Source organism: Danio rerio, chromosome 14, assembly GCF_052040795.2.
Source record: "Danio rerio strain M-AB ecotype USA chromosome 14, GRCz13ab, whole genome shotgun sequence".
In the NCBI taxonomy this organism is placed as follows: Eukaryota; Metazoa; Chordata; class Actinopteri; order Cypriniformes; family Danionidae; genus Danio; species Danio rerio.
The window spans coordinates 12,315,627-12,337,767 of NC_141034.1; the positions used below are offsets into that span (position 1 = coordinate 12,315,627).

General features: G+C 38.1%; 1 long non-coding RNA gene across 2 annotated transcripts in view; it reads left to right on the forward strand.

Annotated features, from left to right (window-relative positions):
* LOC147840776 (uncharacterized) overlaps positions 1 to 21,558 on the forward strand; it is a 1,215,461-nt gene extending 1,193,903 nt beyond the window's left edge. Inside the window, exon 3 of one of the 2 annotated variants that reach the window (XR_015507215.1) lies at positions 19,661 to 21,558. This is a non-coding gene — a long non-coding RNA (uncharacterized LOC147840776). The remainder of the gene's footprint in view (positions 1 to 19,660) is intronic. The other variant, XR_015507214.1, reaches the window with a different exon arrangement.
* The last annotated feature ends 583 nt before the right edge of the window (positions 21,559 to 22,141 follow it).

The window sequence follows — 22,141 nt, forward strand, 5'->3', positions numbered from 1 at the left end:
TGTACAAAGCTCAAAGATTTATTTTGATTTGGGATGTTTTTTATTGCATTACAGTTTGTTATATTATTAAACATTTTTAAATTTTAAATTCAGTTTTACAGTAATAATAATTATTTCATGTTAGTACTCTTGGGCTTTATTGCAATCTTTATCTCAATGGACAGTGAATTTACTTAACTAATAAAGGGACTAAGCCTAAAAGAAAATGAATGAACTGATGGGAGACCACATGCGAAAACTAGGTTGCTGTTGAAACTGATGTAAGTGAGGCCAGGAGCGGGTGTTCAACCTGCTGTCTGTGTGAGCCCTCATTCCCCAGTATAGTGACGGGGACACTTTACTGTCAGTAAGCGCCATCTTTCAGATGAGATGTTAAACCGAGGTGGTCATTAAAAATACCACACCCCTTCTCCTAAAGAGTAGGGGTCTAACCCTGGTGTCCTGGCCAAATTCTCTCCATTGGCCCTTACCGATTATGGCTTCCCAATCATCCCCATTCACCGAGTTGGCTTTCTCACTGGCTGTTTCTCAATTCCAAGAACGCAGAGAACAGACTTGCGTTCTTGTGGAGACCGGTCTTGCCAGGTGTCCTTGGAAGAACGAACTCAGGAGACCGCGAGGGCAGAGAACTCGTCCTGTGAGAAATGGGATGCTGCGTTCTTCCTGATGGTCACATGACCTTCACGCGTTTTGAATGGAAATGATTTAAACATTACAACACTCGTACAACGATTTATTGTTTCCCCCGTCTTCAAAATATATATTTTGCATAAAAACATTATATATATACTCTGCACAATATAAATAAAACAAATTTTAATACGAATTTCAGCAAACAAACAACCTTTAATGTGTTTATTCCTTTATTAAGATATTCATGTTAATGTTTACTTTCACCGTTTCATTTAGGGAAACTCCTGAGGTAAATAAGTGATATCTCTGAACTTTAATAATAAATCTAAATAAAATGCTGCGCTTCCCACCTCCTGTCGCAATGACTTCTGGGACTTCCAGAGCGAGTTCGGTGCTGAAGTCTGCATCAGTGCGTCCTCGATTTCAAGATCACATCCTGGAAGTTTCACGCGTCCTCCGTACTTGCGGTCTTGAGTATTGGAACTGAACTTTGAACAGCCACTGTCTCTCCACTTCACCAATAGCTGGTATGTGATGAGCTCACTGATGCCATTGTACTGTGGCTGACGTCGCATCATCCAAGTGGATGCTGCCCACTGGTGGTGGTGTGAAGAGACCAGTTGACAAGGTAACACAGGGGCATTTAGATTGTAAAACAAATAGCTCATGGTAAGAGAGAGTGGAAAAATACCAAAGTGATAGATCTGCTTGTTTTGGGGGGTGTTTATTATTATTTTTTTCCTGTCTTGGTCAACTTTTGTAAATAAATGCATGTTGCTAATGCTGCTGTTTCTTTATACGTTCCTTTTAAATAGATTGACGAATGCGTGAGTCACTGTAAAAAGTCAAGGTGAGAAGAAAGTGCAACATACTTTACAAAGGCAGAGTAGGAGTTTTTAATGATGGTGTATGGGAAAAAAAATCAATGCTGTTGTATTAGCGACAAAAATAGAAAAATAAGAAAAGAAAAAGGATTAGAAAAGAAAAAGAATAAGTGAGTTATTAAATGACATGCTACCCCTCACCCCTTTTATTGTTATGTAGTTTTAAACATAATTTAACATCCTTTTGAATATGTTGTATAACTAAAGCATTTCTTAAGATCACAGTAATAATGTAAATTGATTAGTTTATGTGGCTTCTTGTTTAATAGAGTGTATTTCTTGAGCTAGAAAAAATCTGTCCAAAGTCAAAATGAAACAAAGAAACATTCTCCAAAAAGGTTACTGGAGCCATTACTGGAGCTATGTATTAAGCATTTTAGAATATTCTTTCTGTCATGTGTAATAAAATGAAAGCTGGGGCCCATATGACTAGTAAGGAGCTGGATCTAACCCTTAATAAAGGGTAATCAGTGGTTGAATTGGACCCTTCAGAAACCACACAGTCTGTCACAGTTGTGACTGTTCTTAAGTACCTTTAGTTGCTTCTTACATTTTGATTTGCATGCAGATGAAAGTCATTATACTTAAAACCCATAAGTTTAGTTCTGTCAAGACAATTCTCTGAGATATTTGGTATAGAAATAAATATGTTTATAGAAATGTTTTTCGCTGCACTGCTGCTGCATTGATTATTACGGCAGATCAACTACTGAGGCTTTGAACTGCCAGTTTATTCACAGACATGCCATCTGAGAAAATATGTTTGCTGCTACTGCAAACATAATATATATGTATTGTATATAGTACTGGTTTGAGCCCCGGCTGGGTCAGTCGGCATCTTTGTGAGTTTAGTGTTTTAGTTTTCCAGATAAAATATAAGACACACCCAGTCGCTTGCATCATGAACAAACTTTGAAATATGCAAAACATGAATGAAAGAGTGTGTTACTGGTCACTGACCAGTGTTCAGCTAGAATCAACACATTAGCAGCAAGGCATCTTCGCTCTTGCAATGGCTGAACGAGTCAAAGTCATTCATCTATGTACAGAGGTGTGAAAAGTTGTTTGACTCTTACTGATTTGTTTTTTATTTGCCATGTTTGTTACATTTTTGTTTTAGATCATCCAACAAATGTATATATACGTCAAAGATAACACAAGCACACAAATCATGCAGTTTTGAAATAAATGTTTTATTATTGAGGGAAAACAAAATACTAAACTATTTAGCATTGGATTCAAGTCAGGACTTTGACTAAGCCACTTCAACATCTTCATTTTATTTTTGCCTAGCCATTTACAAGTGGACTTGCTATTGTGCTGGTGTGCTGCAGTGTCACTTCAGCTTGAGGTCACTAACAGATGGCTGGACAGTCTCATTCAGCATATTTTGATACACAGCATAATTCATGGTTCCATTTATGGGGTTCCATTTGTGCCTTTATTTCCATGCCTGCTTTCTGCTTTGTACTTCCATTTTGTCTTTGTCTATTCTCATTGCCTGCATGTTCAGAAAAATGTTGTTGTTTTTTTCTGATTTATACTTTCATATTTTATGGGGTATTCTGTCATCTGATCTGTTTTCCTTTTGTTGTATATTCATCTTTACTGTCATCCTTACCATTATATATGCTGCCGTTAATACTGTTATCCTTACTGTCATTTATACTATCATCCTTACTGTCGTCTATGCTGTTGTTTATACTGTCTTCCTTACTGTCGTCTATGCTGTTGTTTATACTGTCTTCCTTACTGTCGTCTATGCTGTAGTTATGTTGTCATCCTTACTGTCGTCTATGCTGTCGTTTATACTGTTATCCTTACTGTCGTTTATACTGTCGTCTATGCTGTCGTTTATACTGTCATCCTTACTGTCGTCTATGCTGTCGTTTAAACTGTCATCCTTATTGTCGTCTATGCTGTCATTTATACTGTCATCCTTACTGTTGTGTATGTTGTCGTTTCCTTACTGTCGTCTTTGCTGTGGTTATGTTGTCATCCTTACTGTCGTCTATGCTGTCGTTTATACTGTTATCCTTACTGTCGTTTATACTATCATCCTTACTGTCGTCTATGCTGTCGTTTAAACTGTCATCCTTATTGTCGTCTATGCTGTCATTTATACTGTCATCCTTACTGTCGTCTATGTTGTCGTTTTCTTACTGTAGTCAATGCTGTCATTTATACTGTCATCCTTACTGTGTGTATGCTGTCATTTATACTGTCATCCTTACTGTCGTCTATGTTGTCGTTTCCTTACTGTCGTCTATGCTGTCGTTTATACTGTCTTCTTTTCTGTCATCTTTGCTGTCATCCTTACTGTCGTCTATGCTGTCGTTTATACTGTCATCCTTACTGTTGCCTATGCTCTCGTCTTTATTGACATCTAATCCAATAATCCTTTTGTTGACTTGTTCACTTATCTGAAGAAGTTATGATCCATTATCTCACTGCACGATTGCTATCGTTATGTAAATTGTCAAATGTGAACAATATACATTAATAAAGACTTTTTTTAAGTACATTTGTAAACTGTCCCTGGATTAATATACGTATATATAATTTTTATAAGCAGCCTATGTATGTAAAGTTGAAGTCCATATCACTCCTAGGAAATTGTAATTGAAAAAAAAAAATTTCCCAACACGTTTAATACCAATACTAATATTATTGATTATATACTGATTTCATTAGTCATACCAAAAAAAAAAAGGCAGTCATCAAAATAAAAAACTTTTTATTGTAAATGCAGGAAAATTGTCCTTCAACCAGGTCATGTCAAAATGGTCTCTCTACTTAAAAAGCTCCCTTGAAACCCGTAATGCCTCTAAAAAAAAACATCAACGGCAGTAAAGATGATAGTATAAATGACCGTATGGATGACAGAATAAACTGTAGCATGGATGACAGCATAGACGACAGTAAGGAGGAAAGTATAAATGACAGCATAGACGACAGCATAGACGACAGTAAGGATGACAGTATAAACGACAGCATAGACGACAGAACAGACGATCATAAGGACGACAGCAAATACAATGGTAAGGATGACAGTAAAGATAAATAGACAACACTAAGGGCAACAGATCAGATGACAGAATACCCCATGGAATATGACAGTACAAAACAGAGAAAAACCGACAGGACGACAGATTAATGCGACATCAACAGACAACATTAACGTCAACAATGCTGACTATCAATTTAATACATGGCACTGCCTTCAGGGTACAATGTTTGAACCATTGGGTGCACATGTTTCTCCAGAATGGTTCCATAAGTCCTTGGCAGTGACTTGTACATCTACCACAAGTATTGGATCTGAAAATCGGCATGATATGCTTCACTTTGTGCGTGCAACAGTCTAGGTGGTATGCTTCTTTGGGGCTTCTCTACACCGTAACTCTCCTGGATGTGGGAAAAACAGTGGACTCAGAGAACAATACCAGGTTTACATTGTCCACAATACATGATTTTCGCTGCTAGCACTATTAAAACTGACTTTTGACATTGGCAGGAGTGACCAAAAGTTTGGCTACAACAGCTCAGCCATGTATACTGACCAAGTGTGCCGCAAGCCTGCGTTTGAATGAAGGTCTCGGGCGTTAGATCGCCTCCTGGGGGCTGGCTGCAGTACAAGTCATAAAGCCCGCCTCCTCCGTGTTAATGAAGAAGACTTGAGCCCAAATAAAAAAAATTATTACACTTGCAGTAAAATGTCCCAAAAGATGGTTCTGGTCGATTAAGGCACTGGTTATTGTGCTGAAATAGGTGCAGATCTTCATTTTTGTAAACAGTTTGTATTTAGCAGTAATTTAATGCTGGGCGTGTCATCGTGATTGACAGTTGTGATTGACAGTTTCTCAAAGCAGCGCGTCTGAGCTTCGGCAGAAGACTGAAGTGTTATTCGATTTCTATGTTATTTTACCATGACAAAATGAGTTCAGCAGTAAACTACAGTTTCTGACATACATGATCCTGGTGGAACACTGTTTATTCGCTAAGGTCAGGGCTTTTTTCGGGCTTTATTAGTTTGCTGATACACGCCTAACCACCCAGATAGCAAAATACACTCGGGCCAGTTCCAGCTAGGTTCTCGCCTGCCGGAGACTTACCCCTCAGAGCTCAGACTGACTACCTCTGCTGGACCTACTCCGGATGCCTGGACTCACTGCCCGATTCCAGCCCGAGTCAATCGAGCCAGATGCGGCGGCCGAGCGAGCCAGCGCTGCCGCATGCGAGCCGGAATCAGCCCACGACGCCGCGAGTAGGTTATGTGCTGCGGCCCGGAGCTGGCGCGATTGAATATATAAAACCCTCATATTTGTTAACGTTATTACATCCATTTGTGTTGATATGACAGCAAACGCATGCTGAGAAGTTCGGGGGGTGTGGTTGATTTTACATAAAGCGTTTGGTTGGAAGCTCGACTCCGCTCATTTTCGTGGCTCCTCCTGTGGCTCCATCAGACAGTCCTTCTGCGCATGTCAAGGCTCCAATTTCAGCAGTCTTTTATGACAGTTTGTGCCCGTCTAGCTGGCGTTTCGCCCTCAAGGCGTTCAATGGGAAAAGGGGCTGTTGCGTCGTCCATATTTTTTACAGTCATTGATACTGACCCTTTGAGCTCCCCACAAACAGTTTTCATGGGAAAAGAAGAGCTGAGATGCACATTTAATTTTGCAGTAAGTTGTGCAGCTGGTGTTTTATGTTTTTTTTTGGATGCAATCTGGGTAAGTACCCCATGCATCCTTTTCAGACAGCTTAAATTTAATTTGTCCTCTTTTGAACTCTTTTGGTATGTTATCAATAATGTTGTGTTCAGTGCAATACTCTTCTAATTAAAACTTTAATACTGTGCTCTAACTGGTGGAATGTGCAATTAATAAAGATTGGGCACCAGGCCTGTCAAATTTAGCCATAAAACCACCAACACTATGTTGGCCAGTGCTGGTTTCATTGAGCAACCCGGAGGAGAGCTGTTCATGAAGCTGCCGCTGACCGCCTATATATAGAGTCAAAATTTTTTAAGTTGTGCTGTCCTCATACATAAACTGCCAATTTGACTTTAAAGGGCACCTAGGTTACCCCTTTTTTCAGTCTTTTGTTTCTTTTCAGTCTTTTACAAGATTCTATTTTATAAATTTTTGCACCAGGTGGCAGTTTTGTTGTACTGCACCTTTAAGGCTAGTCCTCCCCGCCCACCATTTCTACGTGCCTTTCTGTGTGCCTTAATCTCCTCCCTCGGCTGCATCAGACAACAGGCAGATTTAAAGGAAGCAGATCTCACGTAGCATTTGTGAGAAATACTACAATAAGACTGTCAGCTGACGCACTCCATAGTGATAAATAGTTTCCTAAATGGATTCTGTACTTGTGATTTGAAGCAGAGTGAAAGTCTGGGTATTGGGTGCGGGTTTGAACAGACATATACACATAACTAATAATAATAACATCTACAGATGTGGATCTTGGTGTTTTGTTTTCAAACACAAGTTATTTCATCCTAAGGGAGCATAAAAAGTTAGAAAAGAAACGAAATGCTTTCATTTTAAAGTTAGATGTGTACATTTTTAAAGTGACACCTGTTATTTCATGCAATCAAATGAAAAAAAAAATCTAAGTTTTTAACTAAAAAGTTAAGTTTATGCCCTTTGCCACTTCAAACCTAAAACTACCGACTCCACCCCACTTCAAACCTCGCGAGGAGCAAGGACACCCAACCAGCCATGTGCCCAACAACGGGAGCTTCTTCACATCACGGACATACACAAGTACCCACTTTCTGCCTACATCTGAACTGGTGTAAACTAAATTCAACCCTAAAGAGACAATAGAAGGGTTAAATTGATTATGTGTGGTTCGCTTGGTTTGCTCTTACAAAATCCGAGGTTTTCCCATCATTACATTCTCTCAACCTCTTACTTTACTTTCTTTACCCTTCTCTACACTTGAATGTGTGTTTGTGTTATGTGTTAGTTTCTGTTAGATTAGGCAATAAAGTTTAATTTTGTATAAAGAAAGGTGCTTTTGTATATTTATGAATCTAATGTCTTAAACTTCGATCTTGTTACCCTGCTCAAACTTAATTGTTTTTTATTTTAATCTTTATTTTATTTAGCAATAGCAATAATACACTCGACTGTCCACTCGAACGATCACTGGACAATTCATTTGAAGCCCCGTTCAAATGAATCTTTCTCCCGTTAAGCTCATCTGCTATATATATATGTATATATATATATATATATATATATATATATATATATATATATATATATATATATATATATATATATATATATATATATAATGGTGCAGTAATCTAGGTCATCTAGTAATCTATGTCATAACTTGCTACATTATAAGCGTGGAAAAGGCACGGGAAGAACATCGGGAAGAATTGAGCTAATTTATTACAGTAATAATGGTGTAGATATGCGAGCACTTTAATCTACATTACAATTTGTTACAAATTATTAATGTAAATATAAGTGCAATTTAATCTACATTATTATAGTTTGCTACAGTAACTATATTCTCGCCGCAAGACTTCCAACAGTGAGTTAAAGCCTTTCTCCGCTAGCAGAGGACAACACCGCCAGGAAGGCGCATGTCCCAACACCAGACAGGATGCTTAGAGACACACTGGGACAAACCACTCTCCACAAGCAGCCCAAAAGGAGCCTAACAGCAACCAAGGAACAACCAACCTGCAGTAGCTAGGAGCTCAAGCAACCAGCATCCAGCTCGTTACATGCCAGAGAAAACCTGACAGCAAACGACAGCACAGTGGCGTCATGAGCAGCAGAACTGCTAAAAAGCTTGAAGGGGCCCTACAAGAAGTCAAGCCAGACTCCTTATGACTAGAGGGGGGTCCAAAACCACTTTCCCCCCCCTGAACACCTGCCTTCTGCTCCATCCCCGCAGAGTACTGCAAGTCCAACCCAAGCTAAAGACTATGTATCTAACTGCAGCATCACGCTTCCCCCAAGAAGCAGCCAGTGCCACCATGCTTGCAACCTCAGGTACCAGAAAACACTGGTCTGGTTGTCTGTTTACCTCCTGAGCCACAGCCCACCAACCAGCCACACCTGCGTACAAACAACTGCACAGGCCCCTGCACTTCAACTCTTGGGGAACCCGACTGAAATGCAATGACGCGCTACTTGGCCGTAACCGTGGAGATGAAAGAAAGACGAGAAACGCTCGTCAGCACGGGTGCAGACCTCAGATTAATGTCATCTTCCCTGTTTGAGTAACTCAAAGCAAGAGCTCAGAGACTAAACCGAACACTTAAATGCCAACAAGGCAGGCTGATGGTGCAAATCATACAGCCAAACTGAGGTTCAACTCACATACATCGCTCCCATTCAAGTAACGACTGTCCCCATGACTGCAGTGCACCCCGTGTACCCGTCGCCAATGGGCACATACCTGCTGCTGATTGGTAAAGATCTGCTGGATATGTTTGAACCTCTTTTGAACTTTGAACCCCTTAAAATCTGGGCCCGAGTGCGAGAACTCTCTCACAGCCGACAGGTCAACCCCAACAGACTTTCAGGTCACCAAGGTCGTGGGATACCGCTGGAACCTGCGGGAACCCAAACTCAACAACATAGGCGGGGTCAAGGTCGCTACTCTGCAGCCTTCAAACCAGCTAGCAACCCCAACGCTTGCTGCCCCAGGCTTCAAAGGGCTTAATGTTGAAAAACCGGACTGTGAACGACACTGTACTTGCACTATGAGCAGACAACCCAGCAGCCATCAGCCTCGCACGGTGTGACACTCTGCCTGAACACACCCCAGACCTGTGTTCAAATAACAAGCATACACACTACTATCCAAATGCTGAACTCTCACACATGACAACTGCCAACAGCATTTGCACATTGAACTTGAACCGGAACGGCGGATGGTTGACCCATCCACTCCTAACTCTCATGGCCCCGCCGCACGATGGTCACATCGGAGCTAATAGCCTGATACATCTTCAGGCATATATATAGACACCCTTGACGACCGGTTATAGGCACCCACACTTCTCACAGTCAACAACGATGGCTGTCACCCTCAAGAAGCCCCACTCAGGCCAGACCATGCCAGAGGTCTGCTCTGTCATCAGCAAACAAGACTCTGTGGTGCCAGCTTATACAAACAGGTGCTCTATATGGCTCCCCATACGAAAGGCCGAACTCTAAACCATACATTGGGTTGTTCTTCCAACCAACAACAGAAGGCATAAAACTGGGCCTCAACCTGGAAGCCATACCCTATATTGAACTGTCCTCATGAACAGTATATGTCTAGTGTAATAGCTGCATGGCAACTGACAAAAATACCCAAAGAATACTGACGGGGACGATTGGTCAGCTACGAGGTCCATGACTTTGAACTCTTGGGCCAATTATTGGCCTCACCCTACATGCAACGACACCAGAGGGTAGCTTAGAAAACATAGACTATACTGTTCCATTCAAGCTCGCCACACCCACGTATGTCTTACCAGTAAACAAAAAACAGGTAGGCAGAAGTGAGCTCACCGAGGACTAACTCCTTGCCGTGTGCCCAGCCACTTGTCACCCCATCATTAACATGGATGAAGACAGGGCACTTTCCTCAACAGAACAGACATGCTGAGGCCACGCAGGATGATGCCAACCGACAAACGTCAGCACATCCTGTATGACTACAACGGTGCCCTCGCTAAAGACTCTTTAGACTGCAGGTCCCACTGACCGTCACATGGAAATATCCAACTCCATGCTGGGAAAAGGACATCTGTCTACGCAACAACACCTACTCGGCACCCATCTGGGCCGTCCTCAAGCCAAACGTCAAAGGGTCAGGGGCGCCTCCAAGGGGTGGCCAGGGGTGGCCACGGCCACCCCTCGGTAAACTCTGGCCACCCCTGTGGCCACCCCTTTGGCCACCCCAATATAATTTTGCGGTTGACATTATTGATTTAAATGAACTTATAAATTCCCAATATTTAGATAAATAAATAAATAAAATGCAGTCACTAAATTATTGTTGGTGTTACTGACGTAGCTCTCCCCCTCTGGTTCAATGCTGGTGAAAGCAAACTGACGCATGCGCGCGGAAAACCATTCCCGCGCGCCTCACGCACTCCTGTGTGAATCCCGGTTGGTTGTTTGCATGCACGCCGACATAATAGGCACCGCTCATGCGCCGTGAAACCGGAGTAACAGCCTTTTGTGTAGAAGTGTCGGCACGCAGCGAGTTTTGAAAGTCGGTTAAAGTTTATATAATATGATGATGATGTTACTTTCACTAAGCATGCCTTTAAAGCAGAAAGAAGGGATAATGAGTCAGGGAGGTAAGACTTCATAACATGATTTATCAGCCATGATCTGGTCTAAGACCACAGATAATTCTATAATACATTTTTTGTATTCTTTAGAATTGTCATAATTAATTTTCATGCAAAAGGTTTCTTAAGTGATGTTGGCATATCACTCCAGTTGTTGTTTTCCAATAATTTTTAGGACTGATTTCTGTTATTTATTCACAATATTAATTGTATATTAATATTATTTGTATTTATTTAGAATAAATATAAATAAATTGTTATATTTATTGAATAACAAATCTAACAATTCAAGAGAGGTGGGGGTGTATAGGGTGGTTCGCCCAGGGTGTCATTTAAACTAGAACCACCACTACCCTCCCCGATCGTCCTAGACAGCACGCACACACCTTCAATAGACAGCAATGGCAATTTAATATTTACCTTAAGCTACAGTATATCAATAGAAGAAGCTGCATTAATAAAATGGTTCAAAAAGTAATATGGATAAATGATATTATTAGGTATAGTGAGTATGTATAGTAATGCCTTTTGTTCAGTTTGTTCATTTGTTTGGGGTATTAATAAACTCATTATTCTTTCATTCATTTTCTTTTCGGCTTAGTCCCTTTATTAATCCAGGGTCACCACAGCAGAATGAACCGCCAACTTATCTAGCACATTTTTACACAGCGGATGCCCTTCCAGCTGCAACCCATCACTGGGAATAATAAACTCATTAATCTTCATTAATTTTAGACATGGCATATCATGATGTACAATAAAGGCACGTAAAAAAAGAAGTTATTTATACAGTATATGAAAAGTGTTTTTAAACTAAACATAGATTTTTATTTGGTTTGCACATGTACTTGCTGAATTATTTCAAAGAATGAATTGCAATATTTCAAGTAGAATTAATCAAATGAATAAAAACTACATTATTTCATTTACCAGAAAAAAATATATAACATTACACTGAATTCATTATTTTTTTTGTGTGCCACCCCAAGATTTGGTGCGGCCTCTTCTGGCCACCCCTAAGAAAATTTTCTGGGGGCGCCACTGCAAAGGGTACCTGACTATAAAAAGCTAAATCAGCAAATGCCATTGTCACAAGGGCCAATGACACCACTGGAAAAGGAAGTGCCCAGAATTCAAGGACCAACCATCTTCTCAACACTTGATGTGGTCCCCGCCTTCTGGGCGATACCTGTACATCCAAATGACCAGCATAAGCTAGCTTTCACCTTGAACAACAGACACTAAACGATCATGAGGTGCCCCGTCGGCTAGGCCAACTCACCAGCTGAAAGCAACACCCTCCTTAACAAAGCATATCCCGATACTTACAGTAGGTGAGAGTTCAAAGTGACTATTACCGCCGCGTCTTATACCGCCGCCGTTTGAAATAACTGCCGCTCTGTTTTTAGTATATGACAGCAGCTTGTGAATGAGCCGCCAGGGGGCGCAAAGGGACGGGATGCGAACGGACAGAAATAGCCTTTACAGCAGCTTTAAATATGCTACTGTGATTGTAAATGAGATTAAACAATAAGTCTAAGCATTATAATTCCTTCATTAATCATTTAAAATTTGTTAACACACTTTATTGTAAACTTTTTAAGTGCAAAGAGGACTAGTTTTGGAAAATAGAATTGAAGAAATAAAAGACAACTAACATGAAAGCACAAACATTCAGTACAAATAAGTAGTCTTAAATAAATAAATAAAGCAGTCTTTTAGCCTAAATATAGAGAGATGTTCAGTGTTTGCTATTTTGATAGGACTAAGACAAGACATTTTCATTAATGTTTTTATTTCTGTTTTTGTTTTAATTTTCGTTGTTGATTATATTTTACTATCTTATTTTATGTCTCAACAATTGTACATAATAATAAACAAATAATGAAAACTAATTAATAATGAAATTAGGCCTAAATAAATTATTTATTTAAAGATATTGCGGCGAAACACTGAGAAACGGTCAGGGGCATGGTCTAAAGAGCTTAAGTTGAATGCTGCTTCATCAAAAGCAAATAAATAAATAAATAAATTGACCTACCTTAAGGAGATCACTGAAAGTATAATAAAACAAATTTTGCTGCAGGACATAACATAAATTAAGTCTCGCAGGTTTATCTTTAATAATTTAGTTTCAGTTCAGTTTTTTTTTTTTTTCAAAACGTCAATGTTCTCCTTTAAAGAAGCTATAACTGTTGTTTTGTTTTTTAATTAATGGCTCAGTATGTTTGGTATTTTAATTTCAATTTCAGTCACCTTGCATATGCGTGTGAAATATAATGCCGCATAACCGCGAAAAAAGAAGAAAAAGCTGTCAGTTAGACCTAATTCATCAAAATAAACTGTAATAAAATACAGCATGTATGTTAATACTGGCAGAATGTGAACAAACTCAAGGTAAGGCTAAGATATGTGCTTGCTTTTTTAATGCATTTAAAAAGATTTGCGGCTACTATGGTGTATGATAATGTTTTTTCTTCCTTTTTTGTATGGTAAAGGACAATGCACATTGTTATTGATGTAAACTTAGACTAAAACTTACCATTGATAAATGTGACCTAGCCTACTTCAAGCAGATAACTTAAAGTATAATAAAAATAATTTTGCCACAGGACATAAATAAAGTCCCGCAAGTTTAGTTTTAATAATTTGGTTTCAGTTTTGTTCAGTTTTTTTTCTCAAAACATCTGTTTTTCTTTAAAGTAAAATTGTTGTTTTTTGTTGTTGTTGTTTTACTTGTAATGGCTCTCTCTCTCTCTCTCTCTCTCTCTCTCTCTCTCTCTCTCTCTCTCTATATATATATATATATATATATATATATATATATATATATATATATATATATATATATATATGTTATTATTTAATAATATATAATTATAAATATATTCTTAATAAACTTCCCAGCCACAAATATTGAAGAACACAACTTGTATTAAAACTGGGCGGGGATTAGAAAGAATACAATGCTTGTTATATAATTTAAAATGTTATTCCTCTTGTTCAATTTCTGCATGCACATTTTTTCACCCGCTACTCTGCCAGGAACTTCGCCGCTGGAGAGCACCTTCAAAAATCTCAATCTCATGGCTCATTCTTCACGAATATAGAATTAAAATAATGGCGCGATAGGTTTATTGTGCATCCCGCGGGTGCAACCAACAAGAGTTGTGCATTTTAGTTTAACTTTTTGAGCGTTAAAAGCAGTTCTGTGTTAGTTTTTATTTAAATATATCAAGCCGAAACTAAACAGCGCATTCTCTCCGCCTCCTCATTCATAACCAGCCACGCACTGCTGAAGCAGGCAATAGAGACACTCCGTAATTCATAATCTTAGCTGATGTTTCGGAGTCGAAAGAATATATTAAAGAGAAATGTTCTTTTAACAGTCCCGATATGTTTAATCTTTTTTTTTCTGTCATTTCTCTTCAGCAAATTATATATTTTTAAAGCTGCTTGATTCTTTCAAAACCGAAAGCAGAGCCCGGCAATTGGTGTTTTTCCATAAGATACGCTTTGTGAAGTTTTTAATGTGTTTTTAAATAGTTTTATTCTATTCAAAGCAGCACCTATATGCCAATTTATCCTAAAAACGCGGCATAGGAGCCATGCATGTCATGTGTCACATAACTGCATTTTCCTACGCGTGCGGGATCAATTTCTGATCCTTTTGCATAAAGGTTTTTAATCAAAAACAGGTCATTTAATTACTTTCGATGTGCTAAAATATTTGTTAGACGAATGTTATTTTAAAAAAAAGCATATGCACATATTACAATTGTAAAATAGTCTAAAATGCATGGTCTGATCAGAAATAGAGGAAATTTGTTATATTTCATTATTTAATACATAAAATAGGCTAGTCTTTTTATAAATTGAGTTGAATTGAATTGAATTGCATTGATTTGAAACTTTTAATTGCATTTTTACGTCCTGTAAATAATAAAAGTTGCATCAGATTGATGAAAACGAATCTTAATACCTGCAAACAGGGCCACAGTTACTTCTTTTTTCACTGACTGGCATGAATGGCAAACGCGTCAGAAAAAAACTGCTGAATCTGCGCGAATATTTGGTTAACTTATAAAACAAATGTCTGGTTTAGTGATGTTAGTAATGCATAGAAAAATGCAAAGCAGAATTCTCCTAAGCTCATTAACCCATGCACTGATGACAGCGAGGGAATTACTGGCCCACCATTTTATTTATTAAAGGTATTATTTCACTGACCTGAACATAACCATTTATAATATAATTAATAACCTATCGTCTAAAGCAGGCAACACTCTATTCAGCTATGTTCTGTGTTTTTACGTAAAAATATATTCGTTTTGGCGAATGCTTGGAGCGTAATATAGATATTTTAAATAACACATTAAGTTCAGTTGTTGTGCATAGAAACATTCATTTTCATAAGGCCCCATATTTAATGCGGTTTCGTTTTTAAACGCATAGGTTTTGTTAAGCCATCCGTCCTATTTTTGGATTTTGTGTATTCATGTTTATGAAAAACACTTAAAGAGTGGAGACCCCTTCCCCCTATTCATAACCAAAAGTTTGTCTGTTAGGTGTTAATGGGCATCAGTGAGGCTGAAATCATGTCGCGTTTTCACTTTCGGGCTAGTAGCTTGCAGCATGACACGCAAACCCTGCCCCCAGAACGTCCCCGGAATTAGATGTTGCATATTGTATCTGTGATCTTAAGGAAAGTGTTAAGTAGACTATTTAAGCACAGAGCGAGTAATAAAACAGCATATATTGCGTTGCGCTCAGCAGCTTTTCACTAATAAAGCTCTTCATGTAAATTTCATTTTTCAATTTTAGCGCGTCATATAAAAACATCAATGCTTGTTTGGGGACACAGAACACACTTATTTTTGTAGTTTCCCCTGATCCGTTTTTAAAGTGGCACTGCACATTTGGTTAACTGAAAAAAGGTCGCAGTTCATGCGTTCACTCACCCCAAAAATGCTCTGTTTGCATGATTTGATTATTATCATCGTATCCTAAATAAATAATAAATAAATAAATAATATTTTAAACCTTCTCTGGTGTTTACTGTTTTTAGAGAATATATAAAATCTTTTTTTTTAACAAAGCCTTTGTAAAATGGCTTTGTTTAATATGGCTTTAAAGGTTTCATTTATGTAGGCTATAAAGGCCTACCTTGTTGCTTTTGCTTGTTTTATAATGGTTTATTTATTTCATGCGATTTTATTATATCAGATATTTGTAATTCTTTAAATTATATTTCAATATGGCTTAGGCTATTTTATAAAGATATGACACTTTTTTTAAGTCTACAAAAGGGTACACGTAAAGTTTTATGTCTTTCTGTTTTATTCATATTGTGTATTATCTGCAAAATAAATAACAAAAAGAAAGAAGCTGCTCGCAGCTTACCAGAGCTGGGAGCGCTTATTTGCTCTATCTCTCACACACACATATGCAGGCATATAAACACGCACAAACACACTGTTTAAACTTGACAAAAACTCTCGAAAACCTTTAGTCTGCTGTGTCTTTAATATGGTGTAAAGATTATTATGCGTTATTGAAACATCCAGGGGGACGCAGCAAAGTCACTTATAAATTAAAATTGTATTATTTTATGCAACAGCCTTACATTTAAAACGGAAACATAACGGCGATTATAATCAAAAAGACCTCTCAACCCATAAGGCTAGATGTTTTCTTTCCCTTATTTATTAATTTATTTGTTCATGTGTTTGGCGCATGTGTGCCTTCGGAAAACTAGTGTAATGACGGCAAGCCATCTTTCCCAGACTTGGGGCAAAGTCCGCCTCTCCTTTCACTTCGCCCCCCAAAGCCCCAGCTGGCCCTCCTGGCATCCTCTGCGTAAAACATATGCTGGATAAGTTGACGGTTCATTTCGCTGTGGCAATTACAGACTTATAAAGGGACTAAGCCGAAAAGAAAATGAATGAAAGAATGAATTAATAACAATAATAATAATAATAATAAAATAAGGTAATGATCTTTACACAGATGCCGCGTACGTGGCATTTTTTATTTTTAGAGATGGTTCATTTGAATTGCCTCTGCCACTTCCCCCACCTCAAACCTGAAAGTTGCAGAGAGAACTATAGCCTATTTACACCTTAGCCTCAATAGCAACAGTTCATAGCCCATTTACACCAAGACAGCGCAAGTTTAGCGGAAGAATGTCAAATCAGAATCACGCAGATGAAGCACACCAGCTACTACTATCATGAAACTATTAAAATGGCATTGGCATAACTTTATTTATTTTCAGCAGCTTTTTTTCGCTCAACAGAAATGCGGCGTTGGGAAGCATTTAATAAATAAAAGCAGGGTTAATAGTGACGTGATTCAAATGATGGATCTGCGACAGAGAAACTATAGGGGTTTTGGGAAACACTCACTACTATATCCTCCCCCCCCCAAACTATGCATATTCAGCGCAAGTTACTGTACGGCTTTGTTTGGGAAAGCACAGGTCCGCTGGTGCCGCGCGCCTCTTTCTCTGGGCCGAAGCGAGATGATTTTAAAAATATTAAAGATATAGATTAATTAATTATTCAGCAAAATTGACATTTATTTCATATTTCACTATGCATTTCATCTGATAGGCTAATCTTTATAGCTTAATTAAACACATATTGTCAAAACCCACACGTGTATGAAAATGAAAATGGCATTTGTTATTATTAGACTCCGATTTGTTATTTGTTGCCTAGGCTATTTTCACATTTGAGGTGCTTTATTGGCATGACAAATAACTGTACATTCGTATTGCCAAAGCAGTGCAGCGTCACTGCGTACAAAGACAGTGCAAAAAGGGCAGTAGTGCGAACAATTATGGATATAACATATAATAAAGAAAATAAAATAAAAAAATTGAATAATAAAAATAAAAATAGAATCATGATAAAGGTAATGATAGTAGCCTATTATCAAAAGTAAGTCCACAAATAAAGAGTTCGAGTATTTGTGTGTTGGAGACAGTGGAGCGGGTATTGTTAGTTGAACGCACAACGCGCTCTGTGCTGGACTTTACACCTGCTTTGATCTGGTGCAGGCATAAATGCGCATGCGGTGGAGGCGCACTCTAAACTCACACTGGAGAAAACTGGACTAGTGGATATCACAAAGACACACAGTTTAATTTATTTCATGTTTTGCTTAACTAATTCTTTGAATAAAACTATTGAGCTATAAAGGGGAAAAACGCAGAAGAAATTTCCCGTTACATTAATTTTAGCACAGCTGCCATTCATTTTCACATTAGTTTTTGAGTTAGGGATTAATATTAAAGTAGCCTAGTAAAAATGTCTATACCATAAATAATATTATAATTTATTATATCCATTATTATTATTATTATTAATATTTTAATTATTATTATTAAGCTATACAATTGACAAAACGCAGAACAAAATATTTGCTTTCATTTTGGCATAGCTAAAGCACACGTTTACAGTTATGTAAAAAAACATCCCCTTCTACAGCAGCAGTCAATTTAGGACACTTAAAAATGTCTTTTGCGTTTAAAGATGATCGACCTGCGAAGTTATGTTTACAGTGTTGTAAAAGAAAAAGGTAGGCTATTTAGTGCGTGTGGATTTACCGCGGATCCACCTCTTGCGCTGCAGGCTGAATAATATAGGTAGACATGGCTTTCTGTTTGGCTACACACAAGTAACACATTAATTTTAGAAACTATTTTTAAACGGCATTTAACATTTAAATTTATTTTTTAATTTAATGTAACATTTAAATATAATTTAATTTAAAACATTTATTTTTTCCTTACTGATTTTGGTTGAGTAATAAAGCGTGATGACTCAGATATGATCTAGTTTAGCTTGCATGTGTGGGCATATTTTGACGTCTTTACCTAAAACTTTACACATTTATAATGTTTAAAATAAAACGGAAAGAAATAAGGAGACTAGCATAATTTAAACCACTTGTTTGGTGCTTAACATTATCTTTCTGCATTAATGTAAACGGTATCGTTGCCTTCATTAATAAAATCGGTAATAGCAAAACTGCATATTATTATTACTATAAAAAGTAGGACTATATCGGTAATGCAAAGTAATGAATTAATAAATAGCCTAAATAAAAGGAACAAGAAAGGACCAAATTCAGTCGTCAAGTGCAATGGGATTGCGCCCTTGCGCCCTCAGTTATGATATCCTGCCGCCGGGCCTGCTATAGCGAAACTTTATTGTTTGAGAAGAAACAAAAGCGGAAACTGTGGATGAAAACCTGGCTGGGAAGATGGTGACAACATGAATTTTCTGTTCTTCAACGAGAAAAAAAATCGCAGACAGGACACAATGACGCCGTTTATTATACAACGCAGGTCGTGTTTACGATCATTAATATTAACAACTAACATTAATATCATATCAATAACTCCTCTTGCTTTAGACTTTTGCTTTTTATTGCATGTATAGGGTACGAATCAGATTATGAAGAATGATTAAGAGCATGCTTTTCCTTCATTGCATCCTTTCCGTAAGGTGTTTTATTTATTTTTTTATTTAATTTATTTATTTATAATTTTTTAAAATAATGATGACAATATTTACTGTCTAAACATTCCTCGGTATACTACCAACAAATTACGCCCCTGTACCCAAGTAGCCTACCTAAGTTAATTTACATTTCATGTAAAATTAAGAAATAAAAAAAGACCAAAGTATTATGCTAAATATTCGTACAAACGAACATGTTTGTTTTTTAACTTTCGTTGATAAAACAACACAATACAGCCTAGGTTAGTTAAAAAATAAATAACTTTAACTGCTTGAAACAGTAAACGTTACATTTTAGAAACTTCTCAAATACTAATCAATAATAATATAAATAGTAACGAAGAACAAAAATATTAGCCTATAGGCTTGTAACAACACAAGTCAGATGTTGGAAAAAAAACTGCGTCTCTCTGCCTTTTTTTCTATTCATATTTTAAATTATTTGCCAGAAAAACTAACATGTTGACTTTGTTCGGTTTAAGCGGAGACTTATTTGAGATTACAATGTTTCCAGCAGCACTGAGACTGTGTGCCTGTAGCCCATACAGATACTTTTTCGCAACCGTGGCAAAGAGAGTATCTTGCTCTGCCGCCTGCATTTCTCGGAAACCAGCTCTACATTGTGGATCGGCGCGTTCTCAACTACCAAATATGCTGCTCCATTTCTCATCAACGTCTACTATTTATCAGTTTCTCTTTTGTATTTGCCCATTTTTGAAAAAGCCTCTCTACCATACCTGGCTGACTAGCTGGGCATTTGCGTTCAGTAGATGACACCGGAGCTGGCTCCGCATGTCATGGCTGGGTGACATTACCACAGATGGCTATGGAGGTTCGACGTGTTTGTCCATTTAACACTTATTTTTCTAAACAAGCCCTACAAATAGCTTCATCCTAATTATTGATTCGCCTTACTCGTTCGCCACAAATCCAAAATGTTTCCAGATTGGCGATGTAATATAAGTTTTCCAGCAAGGTTCATGGCTGAACTTGAACTTGCTGTATCACGTCTAAGTTAACGTTATGTTCATAAATGTATAGGCTATTTGGCAACAAAACAGAAAATGTGTGTTCTAGAGTGATTGTCGTCACGGTGACCGTCACAGCCCTTACATATGACATTGCATACATTTGCATACATGTTTTAAGCTATAAAATGAAAGCCTCAGTTTGGTGCGGAGTTATTATTATACAAAAATCAAGAAAATCTTTGGATTTGTTTGATTCGTAGATTGTAGGCTATTTTAAAAGCTGATATTATATAAGAACTATTAATAACTGTAATTTTCAAAAAATAAAAAAATAAATAAAAAAGGGGTTTGTTGGTTGTAGCCCACCCTAAATCATCAACAGCCTGCTTTTTTTAAGTTTATGAAGCGGCTCCATACAGCACAGAGGTGATCTGCATCAGCGCTGGTTATTGTCAACACTGTGTGAAATTGTGACGAGAAATATCCTTCTTTCATTTTGCTTCTTTGGCAAAATGTGTCTGTAGAAACGTGTGTTTGCATGTGTTACCATCCCAAGAGTTAACAAATATTTGTTGTACATTTAGGGGCCGATCACAAAGCGCACGCCTTTACGTTGCAAAAACGCGCGACGTACCGCGCTGCCTTTTATGGTTGACAAGAAAAAAATAAGCCTCTTTTGTATGTCACTAGAAAACGACTGAATTAGCTGGTGTGCGCGAGTCGAGTTGCTGTCGATGTTATAATTGTAATTTTAATAATATTGTGATATTTAAGATCTATAAATACAGCTCTGGATAACTTGAAACAGCGACCACAAGTCTCTCCTGAGTCTTTAAAAGTTTATCGCACTCACATTGACAACCCAAACCCCGCTGTCACCTCAACAGAAAGCCTGCAGTGCTTTCATTTGACTGAACAATGAAACAGAGGTAACACGCTTTTTCCTCTCGAGCACACAGCGCGCAACGGCAAAACTTAAAGCGCGCTGAGCAAGCATAAGCAGAGCATAAAACACTGGCGGCAGTCAGTAAACCATTAAACAGATGCCCCGTATGCAGCCAAACTTTAAAAATGTATAAAGCATATTTTAATCGTTTAACTGATACCATTCATCAGTTACAAACGCACCCTTTCGGTTATTGCTTAATCAGTTATTTTGAGCATCCCCAACTAAACCGCATGTGCAAGCTCTATTTTTTTTTTCTCTCACGGCCACACGCTGGAGATCCGGCATGGTGCCGGAATACTTTAAGCCCTGGTAAGATCATGTTTATCACTATAAGAAAACGAAATCAAAATTATATTTTAATTGAACACATCTGATCACATAAGGTACGCACAGAAAAGTCTGTTTAGTGTTGTGAAAAGGCAAAGCTGAATATCTGTGGTTAAACTGCCACCCAGCGGTCAAAAGCTGCTGGCGCATCAAGTACCGCCGTCGCCGCGGTATGAATGGCGGCATAAGGAACACATTGAAGTAGTAACATCTGTATGTTAGAGGCAACCTCATCTACGTTGATGACATCCTTAATGAAAGTACCACCATGTCTGGCCACTCAAAGGAGACAGACCATGTCCTACAACAGTTGACTGTGGCCAGCGCAAAGACTACCGCCTAGCAAGGTCTCCGAACTGAGCAGCTCCCTAAGTGGGTGCAACTACTCCAGACATGTCATTAAAGGGTCACGAAACACCAAAACACATTTTTTGAGCTGTTGACAGTCGTATATGTGTCCCACACTGCTAAAACACTATTAGGAAACCTATATTTCACTAAAAAGTGTAAATTGG